We start from the raw sequence: 25,158 nt of genomic DNA, 5'->3' as shown, positions 1-25,158 counted from the left end.
GCCAGTGAAAGATCTGTATGACTATAATTTCAAGTCTCTCAAGAAAGAAATTGAAAAAGATATCAGAAGATGGAAACACATACATACATACATACATACATACATACATACATACATACTACACACACACACACACACACACATATATATATAATTTTAAATGGATTTAATGCTTCTGTATAACAAGATTTTTCCTAGGGAGATGCAACACACACATCTACTCATCCCAATTTGAGATAACACAACAAACCAAAGTACGAGTGGAGATAGACTGAGAACCAAACAGGAAAGATCTATGAAACCTGGAGGAAAGAGGAAGAGCCAAACCCACCAAAGAGTTCTCAATCAAGACAGGGGCTCTGTATCCCTCCATGTCATAGTGGTTGTACGAAAGAGAATACTGTCATAAAAGGGAAGCAAGCCAGCTTGAGCCTTGGAGTTTGAGACTGTTTCTAGCTGCCAGCAATCTTCTGTCTATTCATAATTACCATTATCTTCACTTTGGGACCATGTGATTATAAAACTGTTCCTGCTTCAGGCCATCAAATATAGCCTATTGTTTGAATTGTTTAAACCTGGGGACTTTTGTGGAGGTTCCACTCAACTGTGGGAATTGTGCTTCATTCTTGGCTCCTTGTCACCCAAGGCTTGAGTTCTCAGATGCAACCAAGAAGCTGCAAGTATCACTAGGCATGAAGCATTCTTATCCTAATACCTAACAGAGACTGCATGTCTTAAACTCTGTCCTCCCTGCTTAGTTGTAGAGACTGTCTTGCAAACTTTCCAACTGCTGCAGTGCACATAACTATCTTTCAGTGAGGCTAGGCTTTAGAGCCCAGTGTGTAGCTGAGTAAAGTAAATGACATTGATGCTACTGTAACTATGCATTATTTATTGGACCTTAAATCATGGGAGAGTTCGCCTGCTTATTTCATAACTCTGAACGGTTTCCTTGAAATCAGTCCGCTTCGTGCATTCTAATTACTCAGACTTCCAAAAGCCATCTACATATTAAATTTAGATCACTTTCTTGTTCTCTTAAGATTCATTGATAAACTCAAGAATTCCTTTAGGGGATATTGCCTACCAAGCAATATATACACATAGGGTCTCTGGATAGCCTTTACAACAATCTAGTTGGATTACAGCTAATTAGAGAAACAAAATAAGAAGTTTCATTCCTAGGAGCTTTCCATTTAGCTCTCCCTGGTTCTGAAAAAACAAAGCCTTAAATCCTGAGGATTTGTTTTATTGCTTATAATGGCCATTATGAGGACCATACTGAAGTAAAAAAAAAAGAGTCATAATCATTCACCCAACCAATAAATAACTTATTTTTAAACAATGAAGCACCTTCTATGTAACTTACCTAGAGGTTCCAAAAATCAAGGCATAGTCCCTAACCTAAAAGTCACTCAAGTGTCCACAAAGAGTCTAGTGTCTCAAATCTCTGAGCTAGCAGAGGAATGAACATAGTTCATTTGGACTGGTGCAACTCTGCGCAGAGCAAATACACACTACTGTCCAGTAAGCCCCCTTTTCTCAGATGAAGTTACCGACAGAGAAACTGCTCCTCTGTCAGAGAAGAAAGACCCTCCAAGCAAGGGAACATGCTGCTCAAAGGAGGCTAACAAGGACTGAAGTAGTTTGGAGTTATCCTTAAGATAAAAGGAAATCATCAATGGTCGTTAGTGAAGAAAAGAAATGATTTGTCTTTAAAACATCACTGGAATCAATGTACAGCAGAAAATAAAGAGGGGCCCTATAGTGCAAATAATTGCATTGAATTATGTGAAGAGCTGCTAAGGGCTGTCCTAAAGTCACAGGAGAAAGCATGTTGCAAAGTTTATAGAATTGATAATCAACAGTTAATTGGATGTGGGTCATGACCAGTGTGAAAATACAGGAGATGCTGAAAATAAAAGAGAATAGTGGTTTTGAATGTACTAACAATTTGTTAAATCTGCCTGGAAACAGGGAAAAAAAGAATTTTACTAGCTCAACTCAATGATAGATGATGACGGAGAGGGAACAGAGAGAGAAAGAATGAGGAGAATGAGAAATGGCTAAGAGGTTATGATCCAAAACTAGTTAAGTTTTATTGACAGCCAGAGGTAGAGTAGATTTCAAATCTATAAAATGTCTGTGGGAGAGCATGGCTTATATAGGGTAAAGAAGTTCATTAGAAATAGGAACAAATTATAGAATGGCTAATGTACTTGCTAATAGTAGGATACAATAGAAAGGAAGACCCGGAATTAGATCATAGGAAACTAAATCGTTATTTTAATTGCACTCTATAAATTTTGCAACTTGATGTTCTAATTTTTTAAATTATCTTTAATCTTTTTTTTTTTACCATCCAGTTGTTATTTCTCTCACGGTCCACCCTCTGACAGTTCCTCATCCTATTTCTCCTACCCCATCTCCAAGAGGATGTCCCCACCCTATCTCTATCCCACCAGACCTCCCCACACTCTGGGGCCTCAAGTCTCTCTAGGGTTAGGTGCTTCTTCTCACACTGAAGCTGGACCAGGCAGTCCTCTGCTGTATATGCATTGTGGTCCTCATATCAGCTGGTTATACTGTCTGGTTAGTGGCTCATTGTCTGAGATATCTAGGGGGCCCAGGTAGGTTGAGACTCCTGATCTCAACCTCCTCCTCAGCTTCTTCCAGCTTTTCCCTAATTCAATCACAGGGGTCAGCAGCTTCTGTCCATTGGTTGGGTGTAAGTATCTGCATCTGACTCTTTCAGCTGCTTGTTGGGCCTCTCAGAGGGCAGTCATGATAGATCCCCTTTTGTGAGCTCTCCATAGCCTCAGTAATAGTGTCAGGCCTTGGGACCTCCCCTTGAGCTGGATCCTGATTTGAGCCTGTCGCTGGACCTCCTCTCCCTCATACATACAGAGGATTTGTTTTATTGCTTATAATGGCCATTATGAGGACCATACTGAAGTAAAAAAAAAAGAGTCATAATCATTCACCCAACCAATAAATAACTTATTTTTAAACAATGAAGCACCTTCTATGTAACTTACCTAGAGGTTCCAAAAATCAAGGCATAGTCCCTAACCTAAAAGTCACTCAAGTGTCCACAAAGAGTCTAGTGTCTCAAATCTCTGAGCTAGCAGAGGAATGAACATAGTTCATTTGGACTGGTGCAATGTCTTCGCCAGTCTTTGTCCCTGCAGTTCTTTCAGACAGGAACAATTCTGGGTCAGAGTTTTTGACTGTGGGATGGCAGCCCCATCCCTCCACTTCATACCCTGTCTTTCTACTGGAGGTAGACTCTACAAGTTCTCTAGTTTAAATATTTTTAAACTCTTTTAACTGTGTGGGCTTTAAAAAAGAGACACAGTGTTACTTAGTAACCTTGGATGATTTTCAACTCTCAGCAGTCCACCTGCCTCAACCTCCTGCAGTCTGGGATTACAACCATGAGCCACAATGCCCCCTTATCTGTGTTATTTTAAATGAACTTTCTTTTCAAACCTGTAAGAATTTTTCTAGTTAGTAGTTTGTTACTATTCCTAGCTAAATTCCACTGCAGTCAAAGAACATGTTCTGTATGTATTCAACTACTCACAATTTGTTGAGACTTGCTTTCTAGACCTACGTGTCAATTTTGTGGTTAATGCTATTTTACTTTAAGGTTCACATCAACTATAAATGACAGATAGATGGATGGATAAATAATGTCAACTTGACACAAGCTAGAGTCATTGGAAAGAAGGGAACCTCAATTGAGAAAAATGCCTCCATAAGATCAGGCTGTAGGTAAGCCTGTGGGGCATTTACTTAATTAGTGATTGATAGGGGAGTCCATTGTGTGGGGGCCATCCTTGGGCTGGTGGTCCTGGGTTCTATAAGAAAGCTGGCTGACAAACCCTTTGTTCAACAATGGTGTCTCACCTACAAGATATACTAGTTCAATAGTGGTACAAAGCTTGTGGGAGTAAACAACCAATATCTAAATTGACTTAAAGCATGCTCCATGAGATGGAACCAATACCTAGCACAGCTTGGATGATCAAGAACTTCAGACTAGACAGTTCAGAATAAAACAAATACTAATGTTCTAAAAATAAAATAAAATAGCAATGACTCCTAATGACATTCTGCTTTACTCATAGATCAGTGTCTTGCTCAGCTATCATCAAAGAAGTTTCCTCCTGCAGCAGATGGGGACAAATGCAGAGACCCACATTCAGACAATATGCAGAGAGTAAGAGCTGCCCTAAAAGGGATATCTCCATCAAATCCCTCTTCTCAGGGAACCTTAAAAAGTTCAGGCAGAAAGACTGCAGGAGCCAGAGTGAAAAGAGGACACAAAAAAAGTCCTCTAACTACAGCAGGACCAATGCATATATGAACTCAGAGACTGGGCCTGCAGAGGTCTGTATCAGATGAGGCCCTAGTACTGAAAGAAGTAGAAACATGCCTCTATCCCTAACTCACATACTATCACCAACTGATAATCATTTGCAAATTAAAATTTATTTTCCTCCAAGGAAAACTCACTGGGATAACTACTCTTAAGGGTAGATTCCATGTAGATGGCAAACAGAAAACTAACTCAAAGTCATCTTTGCAGGTTCCTTGTCTCATAAGGTCATGTTAAAAAGGCTTTTCAATCTTGTATCCTGGGTCTCTCAGAGACCTGTCCGTGCAGGAGAGCATGTGGGCTGCAGAAGCAACAGAGCTTCTTGGACATGTTTGCTTTGGGCCTTTATCCTCAGCAAGGAAGCAGAGCTGAGCCCCAGACCTCTGTATACCTTCTCCACCAGAGGAGAGTTGGCCTCCAGGGAGGGCTCTGACCCTGGGACTCAGGCAAGATCACCATCTACTTTCCCTGGGCTCTCACAGACCAGTCTGCTCAGGAGAACACGCAGGCCACAGAAGCAACAGAGGTTCTTGGACAGGGTCCCTTTGGGCCTTCATCCTCAGCCAGGAGGCAGAGCTGATCCTCAGACCTCTGTGCACCTTCACTGCAAGAGGAGAGCTTGCCTACAGAGAGTACTCTGAACCCTGGGACTCAGGAGAGAGTTGGACTCCCAGGAGTGCTGACAGAGGCTAACAGAATCACAGGAGGAACAAGCTCCAGCCAGAGATAGCTAGAACATCTAACACCAAAGATTACCAGATGGCAAAAGGCGAACATAAGAATCTTACTAACAGAGACCAAGACCACTCATCATCATCAGAACCCAGTATTCCCACCACAACGTGTCCTGAATACCTCAACATACCTGAAAAGCAAATAACCCCGTTAAAAAAATGGGGCTCAGAACTGAACAAAGAATTCTCACCTGAGGAATACCGAAGGGCTGAGAAGCATCTGAAAAATGTTCAGCATCCTTAATCATCAGGGAAATGCAAATCAAAACAACCCTGAGATTCCACCTCACACCAGTCAGAATGGCTAAGATCAAAAATTCAGGTGACAGCAGATGCTGGTGAGGATGTGGAGAAAGAGGAACACTCCTCCATTGCTGGTGGGATTGCAAGCTGGTACAACCACTCTGGAAATCAGTCTGGCGGTTCCTCAGAAAATTGGACATAGTACTACCAGAGGATCCAGCAATACCTCTCCTGGGCATATATCCAGAAGATGTTCCAACCGGTAAGAAGGACACATGCTCCACTATGTTCATAGCAGCCTTATTTATAATAGCCAGAAGCTGGAAAGAACCCAGATGCCCCTCAACAGAAGAATGGATACATAAAAAATGTGGTACATTTACACAATGGAGTACTACTCAGCTATTAAAAATGAATTTATGAAATTCTTAGGCAAATGGATGGATCTGGAGGATATCATCCTGAGTGAGGTAACCCAATCACAAAAGAACACATATGATTTACACTCACTGATAATATCAGTGGATATTAGCCCAGAAACTTAGAATACCCAAGATACAATTTGCAAAACACATGAAACTCAAGAAGATGGAAGACCAAAGTGTGTGAATACTTCCCTCCTTCTTAGTATGGGGAACAAAATACCCATGGAAGGGGTTGCAGAGACAAAGTTTGGAGCTGAGAAGGAAGGACCATCTAGAGACTGCCCCACCTGGGGATCTATCCCATAAACAATCACCAAACGCAGACACTATTGCATATGCCAGCAAGATTTTGCTGACAGGACCCTGATATAGCTGTCTTTTGTGAGGCTATGCCAGTGCCTGGCAAATACAGAAGTGGATGCCCACAGTCATCTATTGGATGGAACACAGGGCCCCCAATGAAGGAGCTAGAGAAAGTATCCAATGAGCTAAAGGGGTCTGCAACCCTATAGAAGGAACAACAATATGAACTAACCAGTACCCCGCCCCAAGAGCTTGTGTCTCTAGTTGCATATGTAACAGAGGATGGCCTAGTTGGCCACCAATGGGAAGAGAGGTCCTTGGTCTTGCGAAGATTATATGCCCCTGTACAGGGGAATGCCAGGGCCAGGAAGCAGGAGTGGGTGGGTTGGGGAGTAGGGGGAAGGGGGAAGGGATAGGGCATTTTTCGGAGGGGAAACTAGGAAATGGGATAACATTTGAAATGTAAATAAAGAAAATATCTAATAAAAATTTCAATTAAAGAAAAATTTTGCTTCCTAGGTTGCTTTTGGTCATAGTGGGTTTTTTTTTTTTTGTTTTGTTTTGTTTTGTTTTGTTTATTGAGACAGAGTTTCTCTGTATAGCCCTGGCTGTCCTGGAACTCACTCTGTAGATCAGGCTGGCCTCTAACTGAGGAATCCACCTGCCTCTGCCTCCCAAATGCTGGGATTAAAGGCATGTGCCACCACTGCCAGGCTTTGTCATAGTGTTTTATCACAGCAAATATCCCTAACTAGGACAGATCAATTGGATGGATGGATGGATGGATGGATGGATGGATGGATGGATGGATGGATGAATATACAGATATAATCTGAGATTTTGATGATAACTAAGTAGATTTTTTTCCAATTCAGTCCAGTATGAGATAGAGTTAGAGATAGTTACCTACTATGTATATTCCCATCAAATTTGGTAATCATTTTTATAGTTTCTGAATACTTAATTGATCATTGTTTTTTGCTCTTTAGTTACTAAGAAAGGTGTGTTTAAAATATCTATTTGGGCTATTATGGCTTATTTTTCCTTATAATTATGACAATTTTTCTCTTCTTTCAGACTCATTAGATAAGAAATTTGAAGACTGTCAGAAGAAATTAATCAGAGCTAGTAATTTTAACCTACCACTCTTAGAAACTGAAAATTCAAGTAAACAAAAATTTTCAGTGGTATCAAAGACAATAATAAATTTGAGCTAGTAGATAATATGAGAGTATATATTCAACAGAAACAAAATACAGAATCTTTAGGAAATTCATACTGCCCATTTAAACTCCCAAGAATGAATATCATTAAATCTAGGTTCCTTGACCTTATGGTTATACAGAATTTAACAGCATAAAGACAGAACTAGAAAACCAAATTATCCAGAAACAAAATATTATATATAGAGAGAATATTACCATTTCTCCATTAGACTGATGAAAATGAATAATATTTAGAAATGTATACTTAGTTCAGATTTCTATTGCCTGAGATCAAGCATTGTAGCACAAAACAACTTGGGAAGGAAAGGGCCTATTTCTTCTTATAGTTAATAGTCCATCATCTGGAGAGGTCAGGCTGTCAAGGTAAGAACCTGGAGGAAGGAGCTGGTGGAGAGAGTGTGGAGGGTGTTGCTTACTGGCCTGCTCCCCATGGCTTGCTCAGCCTGATTTCTTATAGCAAATAGGCCCACTTGTTCAAGAGTATCACTGCCCACAGTGTGCTAGACTTTCTCAAATTATTAAACAAGAAAATGTCCCCACAGACTTACCTACAGGCCAATCTTACAGATGCTTTTATTTATTCTTCTCTCATATATTACATCCAGACTGCTGTATCCTCTCCCTCCTCTCTTCAAAGTCTCTCCCCGCGTACCTCCACTCTCTTCCAAATCCATTCCTCCTCTGTTTTCCTTCATTAGAAAGCAGGCAATTCACTCTCTTCCAAAATGAATCAAGATTGTATCAAATTGACAAAAAAGACACAAAAATCCTATGTTATTAATTCATAACATTTAAAATTGTTTACTCTGAGCAGTAATAACACAGCTAAGTACTTAGTTTAGAGAAGTTCATGTATAAAAAAATGCTATAATAGACACATTAAAATATTCAAAGTTGCCTTGCTTGTAAGAGTTCCACATTTAATATTAGTTGGATGTGTATGATAGATAGATAGATAGATAGATAGATAGATAGATAGATAGATAGATAGATAGATAGATAGAATTTACAAAATAATATTGAATTAATAATTCAGACACACAGCTATATACACTGAATGAGGCCACAACATGCACTCAAAAGCAATACACAAAGCAATAGGGATGTAGCACAGTGGTCTAGTTGCTAGTTTAACATGCTCAAAGCTCCTGGCTCCATCTTCAGAGCCAAAACCTAAAAATACCCATATAGAGAGCTACACATAATAGTGTATGCCTGAGTTTAAGAGGCCAGTGAAATTCCATAGTGAGATTCTGTCTCAAAAATATATACAAAGTAATCAAAGGATCTAGTAAAATAAAATAAAAAGGAAGAGGGAGGACTTTCTGGGAGAGTGGCTATATTTTTTTTCACCTGAGAAGTGATTACATAAATGTTAACCTTAGTTATAGTTATGAACTTTTATAGATATGTTGTATTGCACAAGTGTGGCTAGAATAATATGTGATACCATGATATACTCACAGTTAAAACCCTTTATAGTGTTAGTGTTGGAGATTAATTTGTCCCTCCATCAGAACAGTATTCAAGTAGACTCTGGATATATATGTTTGTTTTGGTGATGAACAGAGCCTTTAAATTTTTAAATTTCAATTTTTGATGAAAAGATGATCTAAGAGGATTCTCCTAGTTTGCTTTATGCCTTAACTTTTAAAAAAAAAGCCCACAATTATAATGTAGACAACTCATCTTTATTTATGATAAAAATCCATCCCAGCATTTTTTTTTTTAGTTGAAGAAACTTATTGTCAAAGTTGATGCCTATCCTCAGATGGGACATCACAATCATACTCCCTTCACTCAAGGCTCAGGGACCATCAAAGAAGAGGGGATAGAAGGATGGTTACAGTCAATATTGAGGAGGACTTTAGAAAAACTGTCCTCTGGATATGATAGGAGGGTGGTGATAGTTGTGGTGGTGGTGGTGGTGGTGGTAGTTGTGGGTGTTGTTTTAACAGCAAGGCCTCTGATAGGTCAATCATACTCCAATGGATGGCTCATACTCTACTTTAAAAATAGAATTATACATTTAAAATGTAGTATAGGTGTTCTGTTCCCAATTCTAAGGAGGGGCATAGTGTCCACACTTCAGTCTTCATTCTTCTTGAGTTTCATGTGTTTAGCACTCTGTATCTTATATCTTGGGTATCCTAAGTTTTGGGCTCTTGACTCTAGCTGCATATGTATCAGAAGATGGCCTAGTCGGCCATCACTGGAAAGAGAGGCCCCTTGGACATGCAAACTTTATATGCCTCAGTACAGGGGAATGCCAGGGCCAAAAAGGGGGAGTGGGTGGGTAGGGGAGTGGGGGGGGCAGTGTATGGGGGACTTTTGGGATAGCATTGGAAATGTAATTGAGGAAAAGATGTAATAAAAAAAATGTAGTATAGGAGAGACAGCTGAGGAAAGCTTCTTTTTGAATAAGTTTACCTGGAGATACTAATCCAGAAATGTTGGGAAATGAAGCTGTGTCACCTGTCATTTCTTTCCTTTCTGACTGCATGGATAGAAGAGTCTGAGCGACTAAGACAGACTAGTTCTGACTTTGTGTATAAAAGTGCCAAGGTAATAGGTTATTATGTAGTGAAAAGAATGAGCCACAGATAATCAGTGGCACCCAACTCCCACTCCAGCAGTGCGTTCCCTGCGTAAATTACTTCTGAAGGGCAAGCAGTTGAAGTTTCGTGGCAAGATTGAGTGCATTTCTAGTTGGAAGTTGGAGGCCTTTGTTTTCTTTTTGAAGAAGTATAGTAAGGTAATACATTGTTGAGAGATGTTTAAGGTAAGAAAACATGGGAGTTAGAGAGAGAGCTCAGTGTCTAAGAGTACTGCTCTTGCAGACGACACAAATTCAGTTTCCAGCACCTATGTCATGCTCCTCACAACTACCTGTACCTACAGCTGCAGGGGATTCAAAACCCTTGTCTGGCATCCACAGGTACTACATCCACATGCATACCCCACAGACATACCTATATACATATTACAAGTCCCCCATTTCCTTAGTGTCTTGATTTCTGATTCTCTCTCCCTCTGCTTCATTAACTGTGCAGAGCACTTACCTGGTTCCTACAGGCCTATGCCCAGTCATCCCTCTGACTCTCATTGAATAGCAACTTATCTACTCTACTGTCCCGGTAGATTGTGTCTTTTCCCTTTTTATATCTACTGCAGAATTTCTGGTGATGGGCTGAATATGTATCAGGATCCTCCGTAGTGATTATTTGCAGTTACATGAACCCCAGCACACTATTTTACTACTCTCTAGATGAATAGACTGAAGTAAGCACTGGCATTATAGGCAAAAATCCCAACTGAGCTGCACAACAGGTCATGAATGAGCCTTCTAATTGGATAATGATGATGTAATGGCACTCCTAGCAAACACAAGTCTGGCTGGTTTTCACACTGCTTGCATATGTAATTTCTATTTCACAATTGCAAGAATATTCTTCAGAAATGGCACCTTTCTCAGGTGACTTGAGTTTTCAGTCTTTGGCTTTTTGCCTCCTTACACTTCCTAAATATTCCAGCATTACTCAAAAAACACACAATCTTTCCTATTTCTTATTTATCTTGAATTTCTGTCTAATTTCTCTATGTGTGTCGATCACATCTTTTCCTAGGATCCACTGAAAAGGTCAAACAAGGTGTCTATCCTCCTGGAACTTATTTCACAGGAGAGAAACAGATCTAGATTTCTACCAGATTTCAGATGAAAGAACAAATTCTATGCTTAAATTTATTGGATCAGAACAGACTCTAGGTTAAATTTCCAAAGCTGTTTCTCAAAATAACATTACATTATTGGCACTGTTAGTATATTCAGGAAGGCAAAGCCTCAACATCTGCTAAGATTATCCAAAATACTGCCCCTAAAGCTGTACTACCTCTTTCTCCATCTACATAAAAATGTAGGCATCTCATGAGTTATCTTTTAATGTCCATTAAACTAGGAACTGCAGATTAGGATGTCTGTTATTGTTAATTCAAAAGAACAGAAGCTTCGAATGCCATACTCAATAACCCTACACACACACACACACACACACACACACACACACAAAGGAAGAGGAAGAAGATGAATAAGAGAAGCAGCAGAAGTGGCCACCATCTGGCACCAATTCCTTTCCCTTCCAAACTACACTCAGCGAAACATGAGATCCAGAATGTGAGAGAGTTTGGAAAAACGTAGTTTTTATTTACATTCCTAACTTTTATCATTTATCAAGACATATAATATTGAGGTTGAAATAGATTCAAAGAAGCTAATCTATGGTATTTGCCACAGAAGACAAGACTAGAAAGAGGGAAGACAACTGGAGGCTATTATAAATGGTCCATTCACCTTCAATAATTACGACTGAAAATGAAAAAGGCTGAAAGTAGTGGGATTTAAGATAGTATTTATTTACATACTGGAGCAAGGTTCATTGATAAAAGATAGTAAAAATATGAAAACTAAAACTAACTACTATCCCTTCCAAACCTCCCAAATTTCCTCCTGAATGCGCATGCCTGGTTTAGGATTCCCTCCTATTTCCATAATATCATCATCCTGAATTTTAGAAAAATATTTGTCATTCATATATATATATATATATATATATATGAATGAGACTTTCATTTCTTTAAAAGTAGGATAAGTGATTAGCTGTGTACTGCATAGTTCAATTCACTTCTAAGTATTTTATTCTTTTGTTGTTACTGTAAATGTTTTTCTTTTGTATAAATTTAATATAAAGTTTGTTGTGTTAAATGCATTGATTGTAGTGATGGCTTATATTTATTTTGAAATCATCAACTAATACATCGAATATGGGTTGTGTTATATATTGATTATTCCTCAGTGAAGCTGACAAATACCTGAAAGCAAGCTTAAAAGAGAAAATACTTATTTTGGCTCACAGTTCAGAATGTTTGGTCCATGGCTGGCTTTCATCATTGCTTCCAGGACTGTGTTAAGGCATGGTGGAAGAAATCAAGACACCTCATAGCAGTTACTAAAAGATCCTGACAGTAAAAAATTATTTAAGCCCCAAGACCTGTGTCCAAAATAGCCCCATTGTTCCAGGATGTCAGGTGTTTGAGGTTTTTGCCAGGTGTTTTCATTTTTTGCCTTTATATAGCCCAATGGTGTTTGTGGTTTGTGTGTATATATAAATCCCTTACCCCTTGAGCTCGTGGTCGACTCCTCTACCGCTGCATGGGATACTAGTCATCCCCAGTACACTGGTCTTTCCCGAATAAACCTCTTGCAGTTTGCATCAAGACCGTTTCTCTTGAGTGATTTGGGGTATCGCCTCTCCTGAGTCAGCACGTGGGGGAGTACTCACATTGTGGGTCTTTCATTACATAGCAGAGAAAATGGATGCCTGAAATAGCTGGTGTATGCTTTTCTCTCCTTTTATTCCATCTAGGTTCCCATCTTATCAAATACCCACATCCAGGATGAGCCTTCCCTCCTTTGCTAATCCTTTCTGGAAATGTCCTCCGACTCCCAACCAGAAGCACAGGTTTATAATCTCCTTTGTTATTTAAACACCAGAAAAACTGACAATCCAGATTATCCAACCCAATGGCTATAATTCTTAAAATTTGAAATGACAAGTATCAATGAAGCTGTAGGAAAGTTGACCTGAAAATATATACATATATGTGTATTATAATTTATTACGAGTCTGAATTTAAAGTTGTGCATTCTCTATGGAAAGTAGTTTGGTGCTGTTGAATGTGAAAGTCCGATGTAACCCAGAATTATACAGCAAGAGAATTTTTAAATTTAATTTTATATTTAATTTATTTTTTACAGTTCATATTCCATTCCCCACCCCCCCCCATCTGCCCTCTGTCTGCTCCACATCCCACACCTCCTCTCCACCGACCCCATCTCCACATGGATGTCTCCACCCCACCCCACCTGACCTCTACACTCCCTGGGGCCTCCAGTCTCTTGAGGGTTAGGTGCTTCATCTCTGAATGAACACAGACCTGGAAGTCCTCTGCTGTATGTGTGTTGGGGGACTCATATCAGCTGGTGTATGCAGTCTGTTTAGTGGCCCAGTGTTTGAGAGATCTCAGGGGTCCAGGTTAATTGAGACTGCTGGTCCTCCTACAGGGTTACCCTTCTCCTCAGCTTCTTTCAGCTTTTCCCTAATTCAACAACAGGGATCAGCTGCTTCTGTCCATTGGCTGGGTGCAAATATCTGCATCTGACTCTTTCAGCTGCTTGTTGGGTCTTTTGAAGGGCAGTCATGATAGATCCCTTTTTGTGAGTGCTCCATAGCCTCAGTAATAGTGTCAGGCCTTGGTACCTCCCCTTGAGCTGGATCCCACTTTGGGCCTGTTGCTGGACCTTCTTTTCTTCAGGCTCCTCTCCATTTCCATCCCTGTAATTCTTTCAGTCAGGAACATTTATGGGTCAGAGATGTGACTGTGGGATGTCAACCCCATCCCTCATTTGATGTCCTGTCTTCCTGCTGGAGGTGGGCTCTATAATTTCCCTGTACCTACTGTCAGGCATTTCATCTAAGATCCCTCCCTGTGAGTTCTGGGAGTCTCTCACCTCCCAGGTCTCTGGTGCATTCTGGAGGCAGAGGTCCCCCCAACCTCCTAATTCCTGAAGTTGCCTGTTTACATTCTTTCTGCTGGCCCTCAGGGCTTCAGTTCTTTCCCTTCACCCAATACCTGATCAAGTTCCCTCTCCCCACCACTACCCCCTCTGTTTACTTTCCCTCCCAGGTCCCTCCTTCCCTCCCTCCCCACTTGTGATTGCTTTCTTATCTCTCCCAAGTTAAACTGAGGCCTGCTCACTTGGGCATTTCAGCTTGTTGACTAATTTGAGTTCTGTGGACTATATCTCATGTATTCTGTGGGTTGTTTTACTGGTTTCTATTTTGTTTTGGCTAATATCCACTTATTAGTGAGTACTTACCATCCATGTCCTTTTGGGTCTCAGTTATCTCACTCAGGATGATATTTTCTAGTTCCATCCATTTGCCTGCAAGACTCAGGATGTCCTCATTTTTAATAGCTGAGTAGTATGCCATTGTGTAAATGAACCACATTTTCTGTATCCATTCTTCCATTGTAGTACACCTGGGTTGTTTCCAGCTTCACTGCCAGAAAATTAAAAATAGATGTTTTGTGTGTGTAAAATAAGGAATACTATATTATTGTACTATGTATGGCATCTTATTTGTCCATTCATCATTTGAGTGCTTGGATACTTTGCCACCTGTGATTGGTTGTGAAAAATGAATCCATGGAAATTCATGAAGAATGGTTGTTTAATGTATATGTTTTCTCATGTAATGAAAATGTTTTTGAACCTAGGTAGAGGTGGTGGTTATATAGCTCCACATATACTAAAATGCATTAGCTTATACACTTAGTGATTTGTGTGGCAAACAAATTATATGTTAATTTAGTTGTTCTGTTTAACTTTTATTTATTTACATGTATAAAGTGTGTTTGAGTGTGTGTGTGTGTGTGAGAGAGAGAGAGAGAGAGAGAGAGAGAGAGATTGTAGTTTATGCACCCACACATAAAAAGGGGGACAGAAAGAACATAACAGCAGAGACTCAAAACTAGTTAAAGTGCTAAAAAACAAGTGTGTTATCCTATAGTGTTCAACAGAAAGAGAATTCTTGAAAAAAAAAACACTATCCCAGAAGTCACCTACACCTTGTTCTCCCCATGTCCCTTCCTGGCCAGAGGTGTACATGGGGTACAAGTTGCAGAGTGGTTGCACATGTGACTCTCCTAAGGAGCAAGGGTTCTAGACATGTTCTCATCAGGGAGTTGTAGGTGCCTAACACCATCCAGCATGCCACCCTACTTGGGTGTCATTGGAAAAATGATCTCACAGTATTTGTGGTATTGAGTTGGGCTGGGTTTCTTACAGTTTGGCTTAGCTCCTGATGTCAGTGATGTGCAGAGTGACTGCACTGAAGACTGAGATAGGATTTGTTCCTAAAATGCCAGGTGCATCTATCAAAAAGTATTGTGAAGCTCTTCAGATAATCACAGTCAGTAATGTAACACCAAGTGGTGGATTTGTCTTAACCTTACTTAAGCCAAGGAACACCATATTGAACTGAATTTCTCCTTTGTACTCAGGAGGGGGTGGTCTTCAAAAAAAACCCCACTATATCTCATTATACCAAAATAAAAATGTTTTTTTTTAATCCTGTATTTTTTCCCTGTACTCCCTGTGGGAATCAGCATCAAGTCTACATCAACATCTGAAACAGCTACAGCAGCAGGGTAGAAAGCTGCTGCTATAGAAACTGCCCTGAGATTATAGCTAGAAAGAAAACAGAGATTCAATTAATTCAACATGGATTGGGAGCTCTGAATATGATTCTGAAGCATTTATAATGTTCAGTGATAAAGAAAAAGAAACCAAACAAGTACCTTGGCTGCAAGACACAGCGACATCAAACTGGAGCTGGGCTAGACGCCTTCTCCCTGCTGGTTAGCCCTAATAGTGCAAGAAGGCGCTCTGCAGGCTGTTGAGAGAGAATTGTCAACAGTAGTCTTATTCAGCCTTGGACCTTGTATGCAACAACACCAATGTGTGCAACAACACCAACTGGTCTGACAAGATGAACCTAGTGGTATGAAAGTGGCAAGTCCATTGTAGGGGTAACTAACCGCTTTCTGGTTAAATCTGATGCCTGCTTCACGGGAGTAAATTTATGTCTGATATTGTTAAACTTTATCAAAAGCCTGTGTTTAGGAGAATGAGGCGCTGGTGGAAAAGTTACTGCTGTTATTTTTCTAATTAGGTATTATGTGCCTGTCAAAGCACCTTCTAAATAACTATGCTTGTGCCCATAGATTACTGCTGCTGTCAGCTTTGGTCAGAAAAGCTCCTTTGTTCAGTGGTGAATGGTAACAGCAATGGCTCAAAACTGGTAAAAGTACTAAGAATAATTGACTGTTGGCTGGCTAGTCATAAATGGCATAATCTATATAACTCCTCCAAGGCTCAAGGAGCATAGTGGAAAGGGGGACAGAGAGAATATAAGGACCAAAGGGGGATGGGTGAAAGAGATGAAAAGCTGATTTCTGAACCCTGACTAATACACATGGCTAGTGTATTCTTGAACCCGGAGCAGCTGTGATTATGTGCAGAAGATCATCACAAGATTGAGCTTGTCAGCACACTGTCATGAAAAGAGGATGGGCTCATAGTTCCCTGACTCAGGATTTATACCTAGTTAATGGTTGGTTGGGGAAGAAGACACATTTTCATCACTCATGTAGCCACTAGTAAGGTACCCATTCTCCTATAAACAAATCCCCATTCATGCAAATAACCAAAATGAAACTCATTAGGTCACAGAACAGTAAAATGCAAACGTGGAGTCAGGGTTCTCTGGAAAGATATTAATGGGAGTGGGAGGGGAACAAAAGAGGGTAATGGATGAGGAATATGTTTAAAATACATTATACACATATATATAATAGCTTCATATGTCAATGGAAACCTGTAAGGACTGCACAGCTGTTTTCTAAATTGCCATAACTAAATTAAGAAGTTAGTAATTGAAAACTAAAGTATGATTAATTGGGCTTTTACTTTGTGTTACAGGAGATCATCAACTCTTTCTGGACTCTAGCCTGTCTAGGTTTGGATTTTTGGTTTTGTCCTTTTTTATTTGTTTGTTTGTTTGTTTGTTTGTTTGTTTGTTTTTAAGATCTTTTCACATCTACTGGGTTTTAAGAGATTATGGCTGGGGTTAACACAATTAGGGCACACCGTCATGCACTAGCTCCTCCAGGCCTGCATTCGATAATCTTTTTATTTTTAATTCTTCTTCCATATATTACATCCTATCTGCACTTTCCCCTCCTTCCACACCTCTCAGTCCATCCCTCTACTTCCCATTTCCCTGAGATCCACTCCTCCTCTGTTTTCCCTCAGAAAAGAGCAGGCCTCCCAGAGATAACAACTGAACATAGCAAAACAATCTGCAATAAGACTAGGCACAAGCTGCCAAATCAAGAAGGAAAATGGTCTCACAAACAAGCAAAAGAGGCATAGACACCCCTACTCCCACTGTTAGAAGTCCACAAGAACATCCAACTAAACAATCATAATGTACATGCAGAGGGTCTAGGTTACTGATTGTCACTCAGTCTCTGTGAGCCCCTATGATTCTGCAGGCCGTGTTCTCCTGGTGTCCTTGACCTCTCTGGTTCCTATAATCCTTCCTCCACTTCTTTTGCATAGTTCCCCAAGTTCTAACTGATTGCTCACCTGTGGTTCTCTGCATCTTCTGCAGTCTTCTTATATGTTATTCTATTTCTACCACCAAACAGAAACAAATAGATCATCCTGGGACTATAGATGAGACTGGTCTATTCCAGTAGGCCATATTTTCCTTCCTTTCATTCTCACAGGAAATTGACTACTTAACTCCATTAGAAATTTAAAAAATAAACTATTTTTCACCATTTGAACACTGGCTATGTATTCATTAATTTCTTAGGAATATATATATATTCCTAAGTATATAACATATATATATATATATTATATATATATATCACAAATATCACACACACACACACATACATATATATTCACTTTATGATGAAAGTCTGTTATATCATTTTAGACATAAGGCCAATATTACTGTATTGAGCATTTTTCCTAAAAACAACCTCAGGGAGATGGAAACTCCCAGAAGAACTGAGGTGGGCTCCTGTTATTTCATTTTCTGGAAATGTAAGGTGTAAATACCTTGTTCACTTGGGCTTCCATGCTAGCCCACTCTGTAAATTAAAGGGATTAAATGTATGCAACATGCCCACATTCTAAGGGATGAACTAGAGAATGGCTCAATTCTTTAAAATCCCATAATCCTCAAGAACAAAGCAAAGGCTTAAGCTAGTCAAACTCAGAAGCTAAGAAATGAATTGAATAAATACTTTAAGTAACCTTTCCCTTGGGCTTGGCATTTCTAAAGGACAGAAGGGGAAGCTTGGGGAGCAAGTGGGGTTCCTCATTGATTAATAAAGAACACTGGGGCAGTGTTCAAAAGAATCAATCATTTGTAACCTGAATTGTTTTCCACTCAGATTTCTACATTGTCAGTTAGTGCCTGAAATGACTTAGCTAATTTGCATTTAAAGATGTCAGGTGTTAAAAATACTTTTCACTACAACCTACACAAGCCCTGATTGGGTTTGTTTATTTAGTAAGTGAATTAAGGATTCTGAAAAATAATTATGGTGGACAAAGAGTTTGTTTTTAAATCGAGAAGACAGTGTAGCCACCGGTGAGAGACACATGATAGATTTAAAGGAAATGAAACAAGCACACAGTGAACACTGAAAAAAACAAAACAAAAACCATCAATGAGCAGAGCACAGAATCTTATAGCCAAAGTCCTTGTAGCTGGCTTTGAAAAAACATGCATCTTGTCTGATCTAGTCTAAGATAGATTTGATTCAGGCAGGTGAAGGTGGCAAGCCATCTGTCCAGGGGACTTGACTCAAGGAAAGGCCAGTAGACCCTCTCTGGATTTGAGGTGAGGTAAACATGAGAGGAGTGAAAAGAGTGACATGGAAGGAAAAGCTATAATCAGGAAATGGCCTCAGTAAAGAAGGGATTTAAGAGGAAGAGATCATCCGAAATGAAAACTAATTACAAGGGTATTACAGGAGTCAAATATGGAGACAAAAGCCTGAGTTGGCATGACAGCAGCAGTGTGAGAAGCAACATGCAGTCACATCAGGAGTTTATCTAGTTGCTGGAAGGCAAAGTAGCTAAGGTGTGGTGCCTTCCAGATGTGGTTGTAGCATGTACCACAGGTAGTGATGCACTCACACATCTGCTGACACAATAACAGCATTGTACATATGCAAACCCTCAAATTACATATCTTCTTACCCTTAGGTATTATTCTGAAATGACCCCTCTGAGTGTTAATACTCCACTTTCAGCAAAATGGCTTCAGTAACAACCTTTGTGTGTCTACATTTATATTGCTTGGGATTCTTAGAACCATTAGGTTCAGGACTGCACAGGCATTGGAAGGGACAGGAGAGAAGTACAGAGAATCAGGAAATTGAATAGAAATATGTAGCAGTGGGGGATGGGGAACTAGGGGTGGCCACTAGAAAGTCCTACATGCCAGGGAAGTGAGAGGCTCCCAGGACCCAACTAGGATGACTTTAGCTGAAATACCCAACAAAGGAGAGATAGAATCTATAGAGACCACCTCCAGTAGATAGGCATGGCCCCCAGTTAAGAGATGGGGCCACTCACCCATCTCAAAAATTTTAACCCAGAAATGTTCCTATCCAAAGAAAAGGCAGGGGCAAAAAATGTATCAGAGACTGAAGGAAAGGCCATCCAGAGACTGCCCCACCTAGGGATCCATCCCATCTGCGAGCAGCAAACCCAGACACTATTGCTGATGCCAAGAAGGAACTGACAGGAACCTGGTGTGGCTGTTCCCTGAGAGGTTCTATCAGCACCTGACTAATACAGATGCAGGTACTCACAGCCAACCATCAAATTGAGCCCAGGGAACCCAATGGAAGAGCAAGAGGAAGAACTGAAGGAGCTGAAGGGGATTGCAACCCTATAGGAAGAACAATATCAACTAACCGGACCACCCAGAGCTCCCAGAAACTAAACCACCAACCAAAGAGGTCACGTGGAAGGACCCATGGCTCCAGATACATATTTAGCAGAGGATGGCCTTATCTGACATTAATGGGAGGGGAGGCCCTTGGTCCTATGAAGATTTGATGTCCCAGTGTAAGGGAATACCAGGGCAGGGAGGTGGGAGTGGTGCGTGGGAGAGGAAGCACCCTCATAGAAGCAAAGGCAGGGGGCAGGGGGAGGGGAGATGGGATGGGGGGTTGTAGACGGGTAACTGGGAAGAGGATATCATTTGAAATGTATACAAATAAAATGATTAATAAAAAAGGATTAAAGTCCTGGTTACTTAATGTTTGAAAGAGAAAAAACAACCTAAATTTTCAGCACAGACTCTGTAGAATTCTCTGTAACAGTTCCTGAGAGTGGTCATACCTTGGAGTCTCCCATGATAGGACGTTCATTCGGCTTTTGGAGTATTGTTTCTCTTTTATCTACTCTTTGAAAATTACTTGTCAGTAACTTTTGTGGGTATTTAACTACTTTTTGAAATTGTTCTTCTCATCATTTCTAGGTTAGCTCTAACAGTTATCCAGAGCACCCATTATAACCCAAACTTTGGACTGGGCTCTAGCCCACCCCTACCTTTCCCATTCCTCCCACTGCCTGATTAGTTGGATGTTTTTGTGGGGCACCTAACAGTTGGAGTAGGGGTTTCTGTGACTCTTACCTTCTTCAAATAATAGACTCTCTCCTGATTGGTATTTTTTTCTTCATCTCATTTACATAGACACACCAAGCCAATCAGAGCCTGCCTGAGCATGCATGCATATGTGTGTGAGTGTGTGTGTGTGTATATATATATATATATATATATATATATATATATATATATATACATATCAGTTCAGTATTTAGCTGGTTCCAGCTCTGGCCAGAGGGATAACAAATAGAGAAACAGAAACGCTTACACAATGTGAGAATGTAACTCAGTATGGCTAAAAGGGGGGCAGAGAGATGGCTCAATGATTCTCAATGATTAAGAGAACTTCAAGAGGACCTGGGTTTGATTCCCAGCACCCATTTGGCTAAGATGACCTCCTCAGCTTTACTAGTTGTCACCACATTTTATCAGCCTTAGAGCTAGTACTTCAAGCAATATTTCACACCCATGGGCAATAGAAGGAGAGGTGAACATCTATAATACAATAGCCTTCTAAATGACAATTGGAAATGGCTCCCAGGTTATTGAATTGCTTTAGAAAGCATGTTCCTTAATGCAAACATTGAATTAACTAGTGCTGAAACTGACACGTTTAAAAATAACCATCCATGGACCGACTAATCAAGTAAACTCATTCAAAAGTGTGGCTCTCCCTCCCTGCCCGAATCTCCATCTCTTCACTCTCCACTAGGTCAGGGTCTACTTCTCATATATTAGATAGGAGGAATGAGTTCTAGTCTCTATATCACAATAGCATGACTATTAACTGACTGCATATTTAAAAGCAGCTAGAAGAGGGTATTTTAAGGATATGTGACACAGGAAAAACAGTTTGAAGTGATCAATAAATTAATTTCTCTGATGTGAGCATATAATTATTGCTTTTCAATTAAAATCCATTCACAGGGACAGTGACAGCATGCAAGGGCCTTCTGACAAGTCTATGCCATATGGGGTCCCAGTGCTGCGAGAGGAGGTGGGTGCATTCCCCAGCCCTAACCCAGAAGCTATCTCCACTTGATAACAGCTCAAAAAGGGAAAGTTTGTTTTCACCAACAGAGTCTCACTGGGTATACAAACCACACTTAAGAGCAGGACTCCTTGAAAAACAAAAAACAAAAAACAAAAACAAAAAAAAAAAAGAAGAAAGAAAAAGAGCAGGCCTCATATCCAACAGTATGAAATTAACTCAGTGGTTGTTTTAGAGAGTTTTGCTGTTGTTGTTTCATAATGCTTTGTCTGTTTTTTTTTTGGGGGGGTGTTTTGTTTTTTTTTTTAATCTACAGGTATTTTGCTTATATATTATAGTTTTATATCTTGTATATTTATGAGATTTCTATGTGTGCAAGTGTGTGTGTCTGCATCTGTATGTGTCTCTTATGCTTTTCCTTTGGCTTGTTTTCTGTTGTTTGTTTTTGTCCTATGCTGTTTTGGTCGCCTGTTTGTTTTCTAATGAAAAAAAAAAGGAGGGTATGGATTTGTGTGGGTGGGCGGTGGGGAAGACCTGGGTGGAGTTAAGGGAGGAAACCCATGATCAGGATGTAGTGTACGGGGAAGAAAACTAATTTCAATAAAGACAAAATTGAAAATAAAATCGACTCAACCTTAACAGTACATAAACACAAAAGAAAGAAATAGAAGTCTGTCCATGTGCTGGTTAACGTTCACTCCCTAAAAAAGATGTTTATCTCCATCAGTTTCACTGAGATTTTGAGGGTGTTCTTTTCCTAAATATCAGCCTGGCTTTGGATTCAGAAAACAATTAGATAAACAGAAAGGCTCATTCTGCCACCAGACCAAGAGCGTTGGTGCCCCCTCGTGGCTAATTGCGGTACTAGCCGTAGCCCTTCCAGATGAAACCATAAAAAGAGATGGCGCTCCAGAGCTAAAGTTTGAACAAGGCTTCCTTCTGTCTGGTTGTTACAGGCATAGATGAGTAGGTATGGTTACCATCCTCATATTTCAGATGAAAGGCTAAAACACACTTCTCTGGATTAGCTCTTGAGCTTTAATCTATACCTTCAGGTTTGTGGTCAAATGCACTTTTAGTGCAATATATATATATATATATATATATATATATATATATTATATATATATATATATATTCTGTCCCCTAATGCAGTAGTTCTCCACCATCCTAATGCTGTGACCCTTTAATACAGTTCCTCATGTAATGAGTTGCAACTATAAATTTATTTCGTTGCTAATTCATAACTGTAATTTTGCTACTGTTATAAATTGTAATGTAAATATCTGATATGGGACCCCAGAGAGGAAGGGGGTGTCACGGCCCATACTCAGAACATCCTCTATACTCTTACACTTCACTGTAAGAAAAGGAGATGCAATTAGAACATGCTAAAGGAGGACATAAACAATCAAGGCCCAGCAAAATGAAGAGAAAATGTGGACACTCGAAATCAGAAATTCAGAACCCTCTTCCTTTGTAACACTTGGTGAAATTGTTGACTACTTACCACTTGCTACAATGAAGGCTAGTTTACATCTTCAGACAGCATTCTGATCACCTACTATTCCGTTATCCACTCTTGCAGAAAGGATTTTCTGTGGAGGCATATGAGAGCATTGCTCAAATCAAAGCAATACATGAGGTATTTTGAGCTAAAAAGAAAGAAAGAAAGAAAGAAAGAAAGAAAGAAAGAAAGAAATTCAGAGTGACTTCCCATATGAAAGAGAATTTTACCTTCCATCCATGGCTGATTGGAGGGTATTTTTTTTTTCAGTCAGTCTCTAGTGATGAGAAGAGGGCTCACTCTCCCCAAATCTAGCCTGTTTAGCTGTATGTGTACAGGAACTTCATTCCAGCACAGAGAAGTTAGATAGCCCAGTGAGTGATGGAGGGAAGAGGACACCCCACCTATAGAGCTGCTCATTTAATAGAAACAGAGCAAATGTTGAGGGAGTGGGAAGCAGAAGGATAATTTTTCTGCAAAGACCTAAAGGGAACCAAAGGGAGTGGAAAACAGAAAGAGAAAAAGGGTATGGTGCAGCACTTAATAAAAACGTATTATATACTTGTATGAATGTGCTTTCATGGCATCCAGTACTATGTACAGCTAACATACACAAAGAAAAAGAAAAGGAAATTTCATTTTAATTTTGACTTTTAAAACAACTCATTTGGTCATTCTTTTGCTCAAATGAAGTACTTTTTCCAGCCTTAGAGCTGAACTACAAGTAATATCTCACACACACAGATAATAGTCTCCTCTTTTGTGGCCAATGGAAAGAGAAGCACATATCTATAAAACAATAGCCTTCTATTGCTCAGTAGACAATTCTAATTGGATTTCCTTGCCTCTAGTTTTTAGCATTTATACTATAATGTGTAACCATAATTTTTGGCTACTTTAGCTGGTTCTTATATATACCACCCTTTTCCACCCCAATTCCTTCCATACTTCTGCCCCAACACTAGATAGGCAAGCAAGATAGTTAGAGGGGAAAGGAGATGTAGACTTCTTTAGACTAATTCCTGCTGATTACAGGCATTGAGTTCCTTGTGGGAAAGTCCCATCTTTGTCATCAGAATATCTCCAACCAGCAACCAGCAACCAGCAACCAGCAACCAGCAATCCAGCAATCCAGCAATCCAGCAATCCAGCAATCCAGCAATCCAGCAACCAGCAATCCAGCAATCCAGCAAACAGCAAAGAGCAATCAGCAAACAGAATTTTTTTTACAGTAACTATTTTCTCCTTTTATTTAATGAGCATATAATCTAACAATAAATAATGAATACCTAAACTGACTTTGAAAAAAATCCCACTATCTAAGCCACAGTGGTATGAAACTTCTACAGATAGACCTGGTTAATTTCCCCAAATACTGAGATTAAGGGTGTGTATAACACATTTCTTCATGGCTGTAAAGGCCTGGACAGCAAACAGAAATTTAACAAACAGAAAAAAAAATAGCAACAGTGACAGCAGCAGAGGTGACGGCAACAACAGGGTAACAGCAGCCACGGCAGCTTCTCGGGGCTCTGGCATTTTTATACCCTTTCAAGAATCCCCAGAACTTCAAACATAAGCTATGTTCAGCTGGCAGAATCACTGCCCTGCAAGAACACAACACAAATCATAGTTAGTAGCTGTGGACAATCTTAAGCAGCCCCATATCCCACACCTGTAATTAAAACAAAAACATATTCCCATAACATAACTGGGTTTTTTAAGAAACCAAAATTCTCACTACAGTGATGCATCTATAAGTAGATTTAATTTCATCTGTCCCTGATGCCTGGAATTACTTGAGTTATTTGAAAGTGTGAATTTGGATCTTCTCTGTCTTTCTCTCATATGTGTATATATACCCAGTGATCAAATCTATATTATGGTGACTCTTCTCAGTCTACCCACTGGATCTCATGTTCTTTTTTAAAGTTTCCATGTAATTTGTTTCTCCAAGCTGAATTTTGTATTATTACTTGTAACATATCTTCCAATTTAATTATATTTTTCAGTTGTG

At 39.8% G+C, this 25,158-nt stretch overlaps 1 long non-coding RNA gene across 1 annotated transcript; it reads right to left on the bottom strand.

The window, feature by feature from the left end:
• Positions 1–7,881: 7,881 nt before the first annotated feature.
• On the bottom strand, positions 7,882–23,283 carry LOC115030098 (uncharacterized). The gene is made up of 4 exons (XR_003835726.2): positions 23,145–23,283; positions 15,734–15,828; positions 14,250–14,433; positions 7,882–8,032 (listed from the first exon to the last, which is right to left on the bottom strand). It is a non-coding gene; the product is annotated as an uncharacterized LOC115030098 (long non-coding RNA).
• Positions 23,284–25,158: the final 1,875 nt, after the last annotated feature.

This window comes from Mus caroli, unplaced genomic scaffold (assembly GCF_978045245.1).
Source record: "Mus caroli unplaced genomic scaffold, Mus_caroli_1 scaffold_5, whole genome shotgun sequence".
NCBI lineage: Eukaryota > Metazoa > Chordata > Mammalia > Rodentia > Muridae > Mus > Mus caroli.
The sequence above is the reverse complement of the archived record's forward strand: the minus strand, read 5'-3'. Positions and strand labels throughout refer to the sequence as shown.